This window comes from Desmodus rotundus, chromosome 9 (assembly GCF_022682495.2).
Source record: "Desmodus rotundus isolate HL8 chromosome 9, HLdesRot8A.1, whole genome shotgun sequence".
NCBI classification, from domain to species: Eukaryota; Metazoa; Chordata; class Mammalia; order Chiroptera; family Phyllostomidae; genus Desmodus; species Desmodus rotundus.
The window spans coordinates 43,704,763-43,721,263 of record NC_071395.1 but is presented as its reverse complement, the minus strand read 5'-3'; the positions used below and the strand labels follow the sequence as shown (position 1 = coordinate 43,721,263).

Below are 16,501 nucleotides of genomic sequence, written 5' to 3'. Positions count from 1 at the left end.
GTGCATATGAAAAAGTGAGTCCCCAAAGAGAAAGAGTAGTAACTCACCAATGGTTGCACAGGGGCAAGTGGCAGAACTGGTAGTTGAACCCAGGATTTTCTGTTGGTAAAGACATGCTTCAATTGTGCTTTATTCACTGTTGAGCAGGTGATGACTGCAATGGATAGTATGTTTGCATGTGTTGGGTATTTGGACCAGGCAACATCAAAGTGACCACCAAACTCTGGATCATGTAAAAGGTGAAGGGGTCAAACTCCATGGTATATTAAAAACATTTGTTAAAATTGAAAGAGTTATTAGGATATCCATTCTTTATCAAGGAATGACTATTTTGTCAAGGCCTTTTTTATCCTGATCATTTCTTTTTTTTTTAATTGTATTTATTAATTCTTAAACAGAGGGGAAGGGAGAAAGAGGAAAACATCAATGTGTGGTTGCCTCTCATGTGGCCCCTAGTGGAGACCTGGCCAGCACCCCAGGCACGGGCCCTGATTGGGAATCAAACCAGCGACCCTTTGGTTCACAGGCTGGCACTCAATCCACTGAGCCACACCAGCCAGGGCTAAAACCTATCTGCATTTTAGAAATGCACTTCAACTCATCCATGGGTCCAACAGGCTTCAAAATAGAAAGAAAAAAATTGTGTCAAGAAAATAGCACTAGCTATTAATCTTAGGTACTCTTGATGAAGATGGCGTGCAGAATTATCTCACCTTAATATGTTTCTGAAAGTTATTAGTAGAAATCCGCACTGCAGTGATGTCCTTTAAAATAGAGGCTTGAAAAGCACAGTATATTTACAAATTTATGAACAACTCTCTCATGTTGAAAGTTGTCTGGAACTTTATAGATGGGTTAATTTCCATCAAGCTTGCTCATGTTACTTACATTTGTATTTCTTTTTGGTGGGAGTTCACATGTATAAAGATGTGGACCAACTGACATCTTTCCCACAGTTTTCACTCAAGATTTACCCAGTAAGTCCTTTCCAGCCTTTGAAAGGTACTGGCATGACTAGTCTCTTTCCACATTTTTTACATTTACATAACATCTCTACACCGTGCCCTCCTATGTCTTCAGTTGTGGGGCAAATAAAGTTTTTTCCACAATGTCTTCATTCATAGAATTTTCTCCAGTGTGAGTTCTTTTGTGTATTTGAAGCTAAATGGGGGGGGGGGGGGGGAGTGCTACCACATTGCTTACATCATAAGATTTCTCTCTGTAACTTTTTTTATGGCATCAGTAACCTCAGTAACCTCTGAAGGTTTTGCAACTGTTACATTTATAGGGCTTCTCTGATACATGAGTTCTTCTGTGTGTTTCTAAAGAACTATAATCTCTGGAGGCTTTACCACATTGCTTACGTTCACAGGGTCTGTCACGTGACACTCATTTTTTGAAAGGATGAGGAATGTATAAAGGCTTCACCACATTGTACATTTTCATAGGGTTTCCCTCCAATGTGCAGGCTCATGTATTTTTAACCTTTGGTTATTGGAGGTTTTCCCAATATTCCAGACATTCATGGGATTTCTCTCCAGTATGAACTCTTTTGTGTGTTTCAAAGAAACTGTGATCTCTGTGGGCTTTACCAGCTTGTCGACATTCACAGGGTTTCTCCAGTGTGCTGTCTCGTGTGTACTTTTAAGGTTTGGTGTTGGGAGAATGCTCACCCACAGTCCTTGCATTCATAGGATTTCTCTCCAGTATGAGTTCTTTCACGTAATTGAAAAGAGTAGTAACTAAAGGCTTTACCACATTGTTTACATTTATAGGGTTTCTCCCCAATGTGAATCCTTTCATGTGCCCAAAATGAACTGGGAGAAATAAAAGCTCTCTGACATTCCTTACATGTATAAGGTCCTTCTCCAGTATGAGTGATCATGTGTTAGCAAAGACATGATGAGTCACCAAAGGCTTTCTCACAGTCCTTACATTCCTAGGGTTTCTCTCTGGTGTGAGTCCTTTCATGTCTTCGATAGGAACTGGGACAACTGAGGGCTTTACCACACTGCTTACATTCAAAGGGTTTCTCTCCAGTGTGAGGCCATTCGTGTTTGCGAACAGACTGGCAATACCTAAAGGATTCCCACATTCCTTACATTTATAGGTTTTCTCTACACTGTGGTTTCTTTCACATTTATCAAAAAATTGGGGGAGAACCAAGATGGCGGCGTAGGTAGACACACTGCGCCTCCTCCCACAACCAGAACTGACAGAAAATCAAACGGCAAGGAGGTCCGACACCAAGGAAGTGAAAAATAAACATTCATCCAGACCAGTAGGAGGGGCGGAGACGGGCACCGGGGCGGAGAGGACTCGCGTGGCCGTGGCGGGACCCAGACTGGCGGAGTGTGGGATGAACAGGGCAGGCAGTCCGACGACTAGCAGACCCTACGCCCCACATTTGCGCACAGATAAACCAAGAGGGCCGGACTCAGAGTGGCAGAGAATGGGGCAGGCAGAGCGGCAGGTAGCACCACGCAGCCCCACATTCGCACACAGATAAACCAGACAAACGGCGGGGAGCAAAGCAGACCTAGCAACCCAGGGCTCCAGTGCGGGGAAATAAAGCCTCAGACCTCTGATTGAAAACGCCCATGGGGGTTGGGGCAAAAGCAGGAGAGACTCCCAGCCTCATGGGAGAGGTCGTTGGAGAGACCCACAGGGTCCTAGAGTGTGCACAGGCCCACCCACCGGGAACCAGCACCATAGGGGCCCAGTTTGATTGTGGGTATCGGAGTGAAAGATTGAAATCCGGAGAAGAGTGAAGTGGGCGCCATTGCTCCCTCTCAGCCCCTCCCCCATGTACAGCCTCACAGCGTAGCGACCAGCGCAACCCCGCCCCGGTGAACACCTAAGGCTCCGCCCCTTAAAGTAACAGACACGCCAAGACAGACAAACAAAAAAAAATGGCCCAAATGACAGAACACTTCAAAGCTCCAGAAAAAATACAACTAAGCGAGGAAGAGATAGCCAAACTATCAGATGCACAGTTCAAAACACTGGTTATCAGGATGCTCACAGAATTGGTTGAATCTGTTCGAAAACCGTATGAAAAAATGAAGCCTATGCTAAGAGAAACAAAGGAAAATGTACAGGGAACCAATAGTGAGGCGAAGGAAACTGGGACTCAAATCAATGGTGTGGACCAGAAGGAAGAAAGAAACATCCAACCAGAAAAGAATGAAGAAACAAGAATTCGGAAAAATGAGGAGAGGCTTAGGAACCTCCAGGACATCTTGAAACATTCCAACATCCGAATTATAGGGGTGCCAGAAGGAGAAGTGGAAGAACAAAAAATTGAAAACTCATTTGAACAAATAATGAAGGAGAACTTCCCCAGTCTGGCAAAGGAAATAGACTTCCAGGAAGTCCAGGAAGCTCAGAGAGTCCCAAAGAAGCTGGACCCGAGGAGGAACACACCAAGGCACATCATAATTACATTACCCAAGATTAAACTCAAGGACCTACATCCAAGATTACTGTATCCAGCAAAGCTATCATTTAGAATGGAAGGGAAGACAAAGTGCTTCTCAGATAAGGTCAAGTTAAAGAAGTCCATCATCACCAAGCCCTTATTATATGAAATGTTAAAGGAAGTTACCTAAGAAAAAGAAGATCAAAAATAGGAACAGTAAAAATGACAGCAAACTCACAGTTATTAACGACCACACCAAAAACAAAAACAAGAGCAAACTAGGCAAACAACTAGAACAGGAACAGAACCGTAGAGATGGAGATCACATGGAGGGTTGTCAATAGGGGAGTGGGAGGGGGAGAGGGGGGGAAAGGTACAGAGAATAAGTAGCATAGATGATAGGTGGAAAATAGACAGGGGGAGGGTAAGAATAGTGTAGGAAATGTAGAAGCCAAAGAACTTATAAGTATGACCCATGGACATGAACTATAGGGGGGGAATGTGGGAGGGAGGGGGTGGGCAGGATGGAGTAGAGTGTGTGGGGGGGAAATGGGACAACAGTAATAGCATAATCAATAAGTATATTAAAAAATTAAAGATAACTGAAGGCTTTATCAAATTCCCTAAATTTATAAGGCTTCTCTGTGTATTTTTGACACTCATATGCTTCACACCCAGTGTGACATCTGACATGCTTATCAAGGGACAAGTGACGCATGAAGACTTCCCCCTGCTGCAGTCTTGCGGTTTCGCTCCAGTGGTTTCCTTGTTCAGATTCCTACTTGGAAGAAGACTGAATTTTTCTCCATGTTGACTACCCTCTTTACTTTCACAGTCTCCCTTCTATATGATTTCTGTAAAAAATAAGAAGTATGGTATTAATGTTCCCTTTATTAACAAATTTATATTAACTAGTTGGGTATTTAAACTACCTTTTTTTAAGATTTTATTTATTTATTTTTAGAGAGAGGGAAGGGAGGGAGAAAAAGAGGGAGAGAAATATCAATGTGAGGTTGCTTCTTGTGCACCCCTCATTGGGTACCCGGCCTGCAACCTAGGCATGTGCTCTGACTGGGAATTGAACCTGCGACCCTTTGGTTTGCAAACTGGTACTCAATCCACTGAGCCGCACCAGCCAGGGCTAAACTACCTTTTTAAATTTATATCAAAAGTGTATATTTTCCACCTTGTCTAAATTGTTTAAAATATAAGGAATTCACCCATGCTATTGTCAAAACAGTAATAGTCATATGTGCAATTTATTGATACTATTTTGAAGTAAACTGTTTTGTAGATACTATTTTGACAATGACCATCTAATGTAAGGATGTATTTTTAGTAAAAAACATTCTAGGAATAACCAAATTTAAAGCAAAGTTTATTTGTTTTTTTCCTTTTTAAGTTTTATAACATAACAGGATTTCCACAAGATCCACTACTTTCTGTTGTGGGTGTGACTCACCTTAGTTTTCTCCCCTGATTTTTGTCCTGACCTTCAATGTCATGATCTTCCCATTTTTTTCCTTCAATGTAGGCCAAAAAGAAAAAACTTCAAAATATTAGAAATTAGACAAAAATTATTGGATACTAAGCTCATTTTTTTGCTGTGACAATGCCTAGTTTATTTACCAGTGTCCCACCTTTTTGCAAGCCAATCTTGGCAAAATGTCAACAAGCAAGAAACTCTTGTTCTGTAAGTGACAAAGTGAAGGTAACTCGTAATCCTTAGCAATTGATTCCAGGTGCCTGAAGGTTTCCTGCATCACATCTCTGTAGAGCTGCTTCTGTGCAGGATGCAGTAAGGCCCACTCCTCCAGGGTGAAGGGCACAGCCACATCCTCAAAGGCCACCGAGTCCTGAAACATCCCAAATACGTGTAGAGTAGCATGCGTGAGACTGACGGCACTGGATGCCTCCATTTACATGAAAGTTACATATAATTCTGTCATCTCCAAATATTTATTCTATGGCTGACCAAGACATACTTACTCCTTATCTACACTTACTTCCTCATAAATTAACAGCATCATGAACACATGGAAATTGTCTACAGTTTTACTGTGATCACATTATATCTTATTGGGCCCTTGTGGCAGAGTCCACAGCATGTGGGAAAATGACAGACACACATTACAAATGAAGCCAATATTATCACTTTAAGACCTTCAATACACTGTGAGAAAAACTCTTTCTTCTCCTTCCTTATTACCCACCATATACAGCCCTCCATGAGAGGAAAATCAAATCAATATAATATTTAATCAATAAAAACAGAGTGAAGAGCTCAATGTTTTTTCTTCCATTCCCAGCACCATACATGAGAGTCCAGGAAAGCTGTGGAAACCCAACTTCTAACAAGGTCCGGCTGGCTGTATCATCCCTAACGTACTCCAGGGCTTTAGTAGGTAGCTGCAGCTGGCAGAATGAAAATATTCTTGTTGGGAGAATATTTTCATTCTATTAGAATATTCTAATATTCTTTAACATGTGTAATATTTATCATTGACTGTTCTTCCCTTCTATCTCTGATTTTACAGGCCAGAAAGTTCATTAAAGCATAGAGTTTAGACACTAGGAATAAGGCATGAAAAATTAAGACCACAAAACCCCTATACTCATGTGTTTCAGGACTGCTTGAAGCCAATTTTTGGCAGACATGGGCACACACAGTAACAACTATGCCAGAAGTGCTCTTTACAGCAGAAACAGAACACTGCCCCGCACCTTCTTGACCTTAAGGATCAGATTGAGAGTCGCCAATTGCAACTGAGTCAGTGAAATCCACAAAGGCTTGACAGTGAATCTGTCTGTGAGTATAGCATAGATGGATGGGAGGATTCAGCATTGTTTTCCTCCAAAAGGACATAAGATCTCCATTTTTATTTTGCAGGAGTGTTTCCCAACCAGCCACCCTAGAGGCTGCACCCCCAATGTCTCTAGTTCCCAAGTTCCCACGTGCAGTGAGGCAGCACGGTACCTCGAGCCCTGAGCACATGTCGCATCCCTTCGGTGATGACAGCACACATGGCCAAGAGTGTATGAAGGGCTTATTACTTCCACAACTGAGGTATGTGGGGAAGACAAGGCAGGCCTCTCCAGCAGTCGTGAAATGACTTGAGAGTGCAGGAAGAGATGCCTGGACTTTTTGTAAAGTTGAGGCCAGGGATTGGGTTAGTTATGGTTCACATGAAAGATCAGGACCTCAGAGGGCTGAATCTCCTGTCACCTTTGAAGGAAGGAGCACTCTTATCACTTTGTATCGATGTGAGGGAATGAGAAGGAATGAAACTGTAAAGCTATCACCTGTCAATCATCAACAACTAGGCAGAGAATCCTGGTTTCTAGTCTGGTATTTAAGAAATTTGGAAGTTGTCATTCTTGACCCCATAGAAAAAAGCCAAAAAACAACAACAACAAAAAAAACCCACCCCTGAAATAAACAACTTTTATCAGAACACTAAGGTCATAGCTAAACCAATCTTTCCAAAACTGAGGGGGAAAATGGCATTTTAAAACATGCCCCAGCCCTGGGTGGCATGGCTCAGTGGATTGAGCCCCCACCTGCAAACCAAAGGGTCACCGGTTCAATTCCCAGTCAGGGCACATGCCTGGGTTGTGCATCAGGTCCCCAGTAGGGGCCACGTGAGAGGCAACCACACATTGATGTTTCTCTCCCTCTCTTTCTCCCTCCCTTCCCTTCTCTCTAAAAAAAATAAATAAATAAAATTTTTTAAAGAATTCAAAAAAACAAGGATAGTATAAGAACCCTCTGGGACATCTCTAAACGTACCAACATCCAAATCATAGGGATGCCACAAGGAAAAGAAGAGCAAGAAACTGAAAACTTCCCTAATTTGGCAAAGGAAGTGCAGGAAGCACAGAGAGTCCCAAAGAAGTTGGATCGAAAGAGGACCACACCAAGACACATCATAATTAAAATGCCAAAGGTTAACGATAAAGAGAATCTTAAAAGCAGCAAGAGAAAAGCAGGTAGTTACCTACAAAGGAGTGCCCATAAGACTGTCAGCTGATTTCTCAAAAGAAACTTTGCAGGCTAGAAAGGACTGGCAGGAAGTATTCAAAGTGGTGAAAAGCAAGGATTTACAACCTAGATTACTCTATCCAGCAAAGTTAAAGCTATCATTTAGAATGGAAGGGCAGATAAAGTACTTCCCAGACAAAGTAAAGCTAAAGGAGTTCATCATCACCAAACCATTATGACATGAAATGTTAAAGGGACTTATATAAGAAAAAGAAGATCAAAACTATGAACATTTGGGACTCTCTGTGCTTCCTGCACTTCCTTTGCCAAATTAAAAGAACAACAAATACACAACTATCAACGACTGAATCTAAAACAACAAACCAAGCAAACAACCAGAACAGAAACAGATATGGAGATATGGAAATAGATATGGAGATCACTTGGAGGGTAATCAGCTGGGAGGGGGAAAGGGTAGAACTGAGGAAAAGGTGTAAGAATTAAGAAACATAAGTTGGTAGGTACAAAATAGACAGGGGGATGTTTAGGATAGTATAGGAAATGGAGAAGCCAAAGAACTTCTATGCATGAGCCATGGACATGAACTAAGGAGGGGACTGATGGAAGGAATGTGGGTACTGGGGGGAGGGGGGAGGGGGAAATGGAGACAACTGTAATAGCATAATCAATAAAATATACTTTCAAAACATTGGGGAGGAATATCTTGGCTGCAGGGGTCCCCATTGAGTGGCAGGGAGCCCAAACTGAGTTCTCTTGGTTTATAAATAATTGATCATACTTGAATATTTGTGCTCTGCAAACCTAAGGCCTGGAATTTTGCTCGAAATCACCCAAAAGTAAAGAGCAGCCCTCAGGAACTTATTATCCACATTGAGGGGAAGAAAATAGTGAAACCAGAATTCTTAACAAAGGAATTGGGTAAACTGGAATACTTTTTTTTCTGAAACTTACCTTTTTCTTGCCTGTTTGGAAATATTTTATAATGTTGAGCTCTATTCACTAAATACATTTTACCCTTACTGAAAAACGGTGACTTAAATAAGTGAATAAATGTTTTCAAGGTGACAAACGGGGGCAGGGAGGGGGCAGTGCTGACAGGTGAGGAATCCCCAGTGAAGTTTTCAAAGAGGAACCTCCACGCAAAGAACTTCCCATAGGATGTCTGTGCCCAGGGAAGGTCCTGGGGGAGAGGTGCAAGGATTTCATGTAGAGAAGTTTGAGGTGATCATTCTATTTCCTCTCAAGTGAAATATCCACGGACAAATTTAATCTTTAAAAGTGATCCATCTCTGGCTCCGGGTAAAAACTATAAATATTTAAATATCAGGTCTATTTGAAATGCACCTGGAGAACAAATTGTTGATAATGATGGTGTGAACTGCAGAAGGGAACTTGGCTTTAAGAATTCGGGAAGGATCTGGAAATTTAGAAACTTCCTTCCAGTCCCAGAAGAGCTAAGAGCTTGGATTGTGGATTTGAGGCAGTTTCCAAAACACTTGGAAAACTCTGCTGAAAACTGGCGCCCCCTGTAGGGAGAAAGGAGGTGAGGCCGAACAGAAAGAAGTTGGAAAGGGAATGAGGAAGTAGGAGCCCCCTCCTCTGCTCCTGAACCAAAAATAAAAAGTGTATGGCAAGAAGACCTCTCTGGTGGTTGCAGAGGTCAGCAACAAGGGCTGGCTAGAACCAGATCATTCCAAGACAAAGGAAAAATTGACCAGAGACGGATCCCAAAGCTCATCATACCATTATTATAATAGAAATGGACACCACTAGTGGAAGGCGGACTGACCGGCACAAAATGCAGTGACACTGGAGAAAGGCCCACGTTAGGAACGAGGCCCCCTCCCCACCACAAGGCGGAGGCAGACTTTGGCGCCACGAAGCTTGGAGACCACCCCCCGCCCCCAACAACAACAACAACAACAACAACAAAACAGTGAACCGCAAGGACCAACGGGGCGCCGCAAACTCCCTCCGGAGCCGGCCTGCGCGCGCTCAGACGTGCACCTCTCGCTTCTTTCCCCGCTCGGCGCCAGGGCTCCGGCCTCTTTCTTTTTCTCCACCTGATTACAACTTGCTTTATTCTCACTCGCATACACCCTCGAAATCTTTCTTCGGGGAGTCACGGGAAATCGCTGGACACTCGAAAGGTCCTGGACTGGGCGGGGCAGGGCGGGGCCAGGGACCGGGAACCCGCGGACCTCAACTCCTCCCCGGTCCCAACGGTGAGCACCGCACCACCTGCGGAGCCGGGGCTGCGGGCGCAGAGCTGCCCAGACCGGCGCGGGCCCACATGCCACGGGCAGCGGCAGCAGGGGGCTGGGGTCCCAGAGGAGCCCTCAAGTGGGCTCGGCACCACAGACCTCAGAAGTGATGTCGGAGAGACAGCCCCGCCGATTCTCGTTCCAGCGGACTCGGACCAGCCCCCGTCCAGTCCTGCACCAGCAACACGCTCTCCAGGTCCAGGTTTCCTGGGTCTCCCTGAGTCCTGCCTATGACGCCAGCGACCTTCCCCCGATCACAGACTGACAAAGGTTGCGGCAGAGCGACCAGGGACCGTTAAGGGCACAGAACTCAGACTCAAGTACACGAGGGGAAGTGCAAAGGGGAGGCTATCGGTGCCCCCTAGTCTCACCCAGCAGAGGCCCTGATTGGAGAGTTCACAAGACCCATCTCCTTGCCTCGGAGTGACAGCTGGTGAGAGGCGTTCTGGCCCCAGGGAACCAGCCTCCTTTGGAGGCCAAGAATCTGACCCATCCTGGAATATTGCATTTAAACAGAACTATTTTTTATGTTTATTTTTTGCACAACTCTTTGTTAACAAATGAGCACAGGCATACACGGAATTCCTGACTCATTTTCTAAATGGAACAAGTACAAAACTTGAGCTCTGGCCAGGCCACACTGGAACAGGAGGGTCTGATGTCCTGTAGGAGTCAAAGGCTTGGAACAAGGGTGGGGGGCCACTCACAGAAACTCTGACCCTTGTTTAAGAAACTCAAATGCCGCCTCACCATCTGTAATAAGGAGTCTGGCCCTATGTTAGTCTTGATCCTTGCAACCCTCTAGCCTTCCACCCATCCCTTCCCCAACCCCACTCCTTTGGTCCTTAAGAGGAAGAATCCCAGAGCGCTTGGCTCCGGTGAGAAGTTGGAACCCAGCAGCCCTACTCTGGACACAAGGACAATTCTCAGTCTAACCACAGGCTGTGAGATGTGTTCATTACATTCTCAGTGTATGAGGTCTGTCCAGAAGAAGTCCAACCATTGTTAACATAAGGGGAACGGTTTCTGTGACATTGACGTAACCAGGCAGCCAAGGAAAGTGGACCGGAATGTGCATGCATGAACAATGACAACTTCACTGTACTAGTCAGTGAGGGCAGTAGACCCCCGTTGAGTGAGCAGGTGTACTGTGTGGCTGTCACATTCAAAATGACTGAGCAAGTGGAGCAACAAATCTGCATCAAATTTTGCATTAAGCTTGAACATTCCTCCACAGAAACTATTCAGATGATTCAGAAGGCTGCAGCTATGGGCAACTGGTGATGGGCAGCTTTATCAGGACAACATGTCCGCTCACGCATCACGTCTCCTGCAGGGTTTTTTGGCCAAACATCAAATTACCCAGGTGGCTCAGCCCCCCTACAGCCCAGATTTGGTGCCCTGCAACTTCTGGCTTTTCCCAAAACTAAAATCACCTTTGAAAGGGAAGAGATTTCAGAGATGATGGGGCAGCTGACGGTGATTGGGAGAACTGTGTAAGGTCCCAAGGTGCCTACTTTGAAGGGGACTGAGGTATCATTGTCCCATGTGCAATGTTTCCTATATCTTGGATCTTCTTCAATAAGTGTCTCTATTTTTCATAGTACATGGCTGGATACCTTCTGGACAGACCTTCTACGTTTTTTACTGGGAGGACATTTAATTTAGATCAGTTTTGCATTAGTCTCTAGAAAATTTTGAAATGTAAATGACTACAATATCCCTAAAGCAACTGATTCCTATTTTCACTGCTGTAAGAAAAACAATAAGTTGTATAAATATGGTATGCACTTGGAAACTCCTTTCCCCCACCCCCAGCTTTTCTGAGGTATAGTTGATTAAAAAAAAATTGTGCCTGTAGTTCAAGATGACAATGTGGTGGTTTGATACATGTATACTATATTGTATACTTGAAATTTGCTAAAATAGTGAATCAAACTGTCTCAACACACACACACACACACACACCCCACAAAGTATGTGAGGTGATGGATGTGTTAATTAACTTGCAGATTCTAATATGCCTGAGAGAGTGGATTGCAAAGTTCTTTGGCATTGTGTTTTATCTGGGGAAATAATGCTCAGATACCGAGACTGCCTTTGCCAACAGTTATTTAACACAAGTTCACTGTGGAAATTATAATAGTTTCACAAGGCAATATCATCCAAAATAATGTCTCTCAACAAGCCAACAAAGAAGTAACATACACCACACCAGTAACAGACCAAATATACTTGTTCCGGGCAAGGGAAGACGAAAGAAATAAAGTTCAAATTTAGTTGAAATGTACCTTTTCGGTTCTCCGGAGAGATGGCTTAGCCTAACCAGAGCTGAGCTGCCAATGGAAAATAAAATCTGCTGTGACAGCACATTGGTAGGAACCCCTGCACTGGTGTTGACAATAAAGATGATCTTCCTGGGGCCACTTCAGGGTTTGAGCCACTGCTGGTAAAAGACTCGCCTTTATCTTGGCAGGGGCTAATGCCCAAATGTGTTTAGAGGACAATTTAAGTGAGCAAAGGACATCCTTGCCCAGACCAACACTCTGGATGGTCCTCACGTACATTCCTGTTTATAGTCTCAGTGTCCCCTAGCCATAGGTGCTTATTCATACGTTCTTACCCATAAGCCCCCAGCAGGGACCCTCAGCAGCTGAGCTACTGAGTGCTTACTGATAGCCACAGACGTCGAATTACAACACCTTGTTGCAGTTTCTTTATGCCACAACAAGTTCACTTACAAAAACCACTTCATTCTTACATCAAAACAACTTCACTCTTAAAAACGGTTTCATTTTTGCCATAAAAAAAAGTGTATTTGAAATCATAGCAAACCAATACGCAGCACATTGGATAGTTCCTAATGCATTAATTCATTAATTAATTTCAACAGTTTCGTTAACATATAATGCACTTGCTATACATGGCACTTTCTTGAAGTGTACAATTCAATAGTTTTTTGTATATTCGCAGCTACATGCCATCGTCCCCAGTCAATTTTTGAACATTTTCATCACCTCAAGGAGAATCCCCTTTCTCCTTTACTTATAATTCCCAAACTGCCAATCTTCCTCTCCAACCTCCAGTTTTAGGGGTTCCACTCCAAACCCTAATTTACTTTCTGTCTCTAAAGATTTCTATGTTCAGGGCTTTCATATAAAAATAATTCTATTATCTGTGGTTGATGTGGATCCTGGCCAGCAAGATCCTGTGTTGTGGCAGTAATAGACAAACGCACATGGACTACAGAAATCCTGTGGAGAAAAAGGGATGGCATGGCCACTCTCTAAGTGAGAGAGGGCGAGAGGGCTAGAGAGAGCCCAAGAGAGCCAACCCCTGCTTGGACAGGCTTTTATTGCTTTTCTGGACACATTACATCTAGCATGGTCCTCATTTACTAAGCACAGGTTCACTGTAGGTGATTACCTTTTACAGACAACAAAGGAGAGAATGCTGCTAATTACTTCAAAGAGAAGGATGTTACAGATCAAGGGGGAAAGTGGTTGAACTGGTTACACTCCATACTTGGGAGGTTTAGCACAGACTTTAGGAAGTTAAAGATACTCAGTAAACATTTGCTGCCTCGATTCAGGGTGAGGGATTTTTAGCAAAAGCAAGTCTCATAGCAGCCTAGGTACAATGAAGTCCTGATTCCCCACATAAGAACCTGTCCGTGGGCATGGGTCCTGCATGCTGAACCTCACTCCCACTGGCTTTTCCGAGTGGGAGCTGGGCTACATTTCCCACACGTGGAACAGTTTCCTCTATGTGGTCTTTGTGATGGACTGTTTGATTCTAGCCATTGTAGTGGTTTTGTAGTGGTATGTTATTAGGGTTTTGATTTGCATTTCCCCTTGATGACTGTTTCTAGCATCTTTTCAAGTGCTCTTGGCCATTTGTATGTTTTACTTTGAAAAACAGGTATTCAGCCCTGGCTGGATAGCTTAGTTGGTTGGAGCATCATCCTGATGCACCAAGGTGTGGGTTCAATCCCTGGCCAGGGCACATACATGAAGCAATCAATTAATGCATGGATAGATGGAGCAGCAGGTCAATGTCTGTCTGTCTGTCTGTCTCTCTTCCCCTTCCTCTCTCTCTCTGAAATCAACAAATACAATTTTTTTAAATGGGTATTCAATTCTTTGCTACTTTAAATTAATTTAACTTTTTATAATCAAGTTATAAGCTGTCCTTATTTTTCAATACAAGCTCCTCATCAGATATATAATTTGCAAAATTTTCCTCTCTTCTGTGGATTGTGTTTTTCACTCCCTTGCATTAAATTTTTTACTTTTAATTCTTGCGGTATAAATATGCAATATCATTTACATTTTCAACATTTTTAAAGTGTATTTAGTTAGTAGTGTGGAGTACATAGATATTGTGAAATCAACTTCCAGAACAATTCTTATCTTGAAAACGGAAACTATACCAATTGGAAAACAACTCCACATTCTCGCCATACCCCAGCCCCTGGCACCCACCATTCTACTTTTCGTCTCTATGAATTTGACTACTCTAGGTCCTCACACAAATGGAATCACACAGTAGTTGACCATTTGTGACAGGCTGATTTCACTTAGCATAATGTCCTTAAAGTTCTTCCATGTCGTAGCATGTGTCAGAATTTGCTGTTTTTAAAGCTGAATGACATTCTATTGTATGTACCACTTCTTTTTTTAACCATTCAGCCATTGATGGACACAGGTTACTTGCAACTTTTGTCTGTTGTGAACAATACTAATATAAACACGAATGTAGCCCTGGCTGGTGTGGCTCAGTGGATTGAGCACCAGCCTATGAAGCAAAGGGTTGCTGATTCGATTCCCAGTCAGGGCCCATGCCTGGGTTGCAGGCCAGGTCCCCAGTAGGGGGCGCTTGCGAGGCAACCACACATTGATGGTTCTCTCCTTCCCTTCCCATCTCTGAAAATAAATAAACATAAGTGGACATACGAATGTATCTGTTTGAGTCCCTGCTGTCAACTCTTTAGCATTACTACACATAAGTAGAATTGCTAGATCAGATATAACTCAGTTCCTAATTTTTTAAAGAATTGCCATGTTGGTTTTTATACACGTAACATGATTTTATTTTCCCAGCAATTTTGCACAGGGTTCCAAAGGGTCTGTTCACTTTCTGGATTGTGTCCTTTGAAGCACAAAAGTCTTTAATTTGATGAAGTCTAAATTACCTAATTTTTCCCCATTATTGCCCTTGGTGTCATAGCTGACAATTCACCAAATCCAAAGTCAGGAATTTTTTTTCTGTTTACTCTCCGTTTCAGGTTTAATGCTGTACTGGGCCTTTGGTCATTTTTGGTAAATTATAGCATGCGGTATAAGTGTACAACCTGCATTTTTTTTCGTATGTCTGTCCATTTGGCCTAGTACTCTTTTATTCTGTAAAAAGAATATTCTTTTTCTATTTGGTACCTTTGTCAAGTATCAGTTGACTATAAATGTAGGGGTTTATTTCTCAATTTATTCCTCATAAATGTATATGTCTATCCTTGTCAGTACCACACAATCTTGTTTTGTTTAGTATAAAACTTTGAAATCAAGAAATGTTAGTCCTAGTACTTTGTTTTTTATTTTACAAGATTGGTTTTGTTATTCTGGTTCTGTTTCAACTCTACATAAATCTATGAAACACTATTTTGTGAAATAGTGCTATTTCAGGAATGTTAAGTCTTCTGAACCATGAATTGGGACGTTTTCCTTTGACCATGGTTTTTAGTGTTCAAAGTATTCATTTTGCTTTTTTAAGTTTAGTTTGATGTTCTTTTTTTAGTTCCAGAGGTATAAGTCTTAAGTGGTAATTTTATGTCTTTCTTAATACAGGTGTTAGTTGGGACAAAGGTCTCAAAGTCTGTGCAGTTCTAAATGTTAAAAATGTTGCATAGTATTTTGTAGACGCAGCTGTAAACAGGATGAGCTTACCAGAACTCAACCCAATGAAAGCAGCCAACTGCAAAGAAGACACTGATGTGTAATTGACCAAACAGTGTATATAAGCAATGGCTGAGCCTCCCTTCGGGGAGGATGAGCAAGATATGAATCCCTGCTTCTTGCTGCAAGTAAATAAAACTATCCTGTAACAACCACACGTTTGTTTATTAATGGAACACAGTTCGGTAACAGGTGTTAATTGATACAAACCTCCCTTTTACTAGTCTTTGTGCTGCTAGAGGCCTTATATATTTCTCCTCTGGGATGTTTGGGCATCTCTAGAAGCTTTTAAGTAGAGACTAGATCTAGCAGCTCATACTTTAATCCACTGCTTTTATACTGTAGCTTGGTTCACATGTGAAAGGGTCAGGCCAGTTTTCCAACCCACTGGACCACCCATGACTCAATTATCCCAACTTGCTGGGTAACCCTCAGCTTAATAGAAACTCTCTCCTACCTCCCACAATAGATCTCTGACGCCAGCCATAATGGTCGGTGGTCAGGCTGACCTTCCTGTTCCTGGGAACAGCCCGGCCCTTTACCTAACCTATTGTCCTGGCTCACATCCTGGAACCCTGAGGCACCCACCCAGAAGAGCAAGAGACTAACCTTCCCCTATCTGCTCCACAAACCCCATGCTTTTTCCAAAACCCCATTTGAGGGGTTTCCAAAAACCCCATTCTTGCCTTCCTCCAGGGCTGCAGTCAGTCCAGACTCAGCCCACCTGTAAGGGCAACATCAAATAAAGGCACTTGGATCAGATCATCCAGTTCCTCCCGCCTCTGTCTCTAGCACATTTCTAACAATATGGTAGTCAGGTTTTTGAGTGGGAAAATGTTCTCTTCTGTTATTGAAACCAGAG

The 16,501-nt window shown here is 43.0% G+C and overlaps 1 pseudogene; it reads right to left on the bottom strand.

The window, feature by feature from the left end:
* Positions 1-1,248: 1,248 nt before the first annotated feature.
* Positions 1,249-4,230, bottom strand: LOC128779153 (zinc finger protein 709-like; annotated as a pseudogene).
* Positions 4,231-16,501: the final 12,271 nt, after the last annotated feature.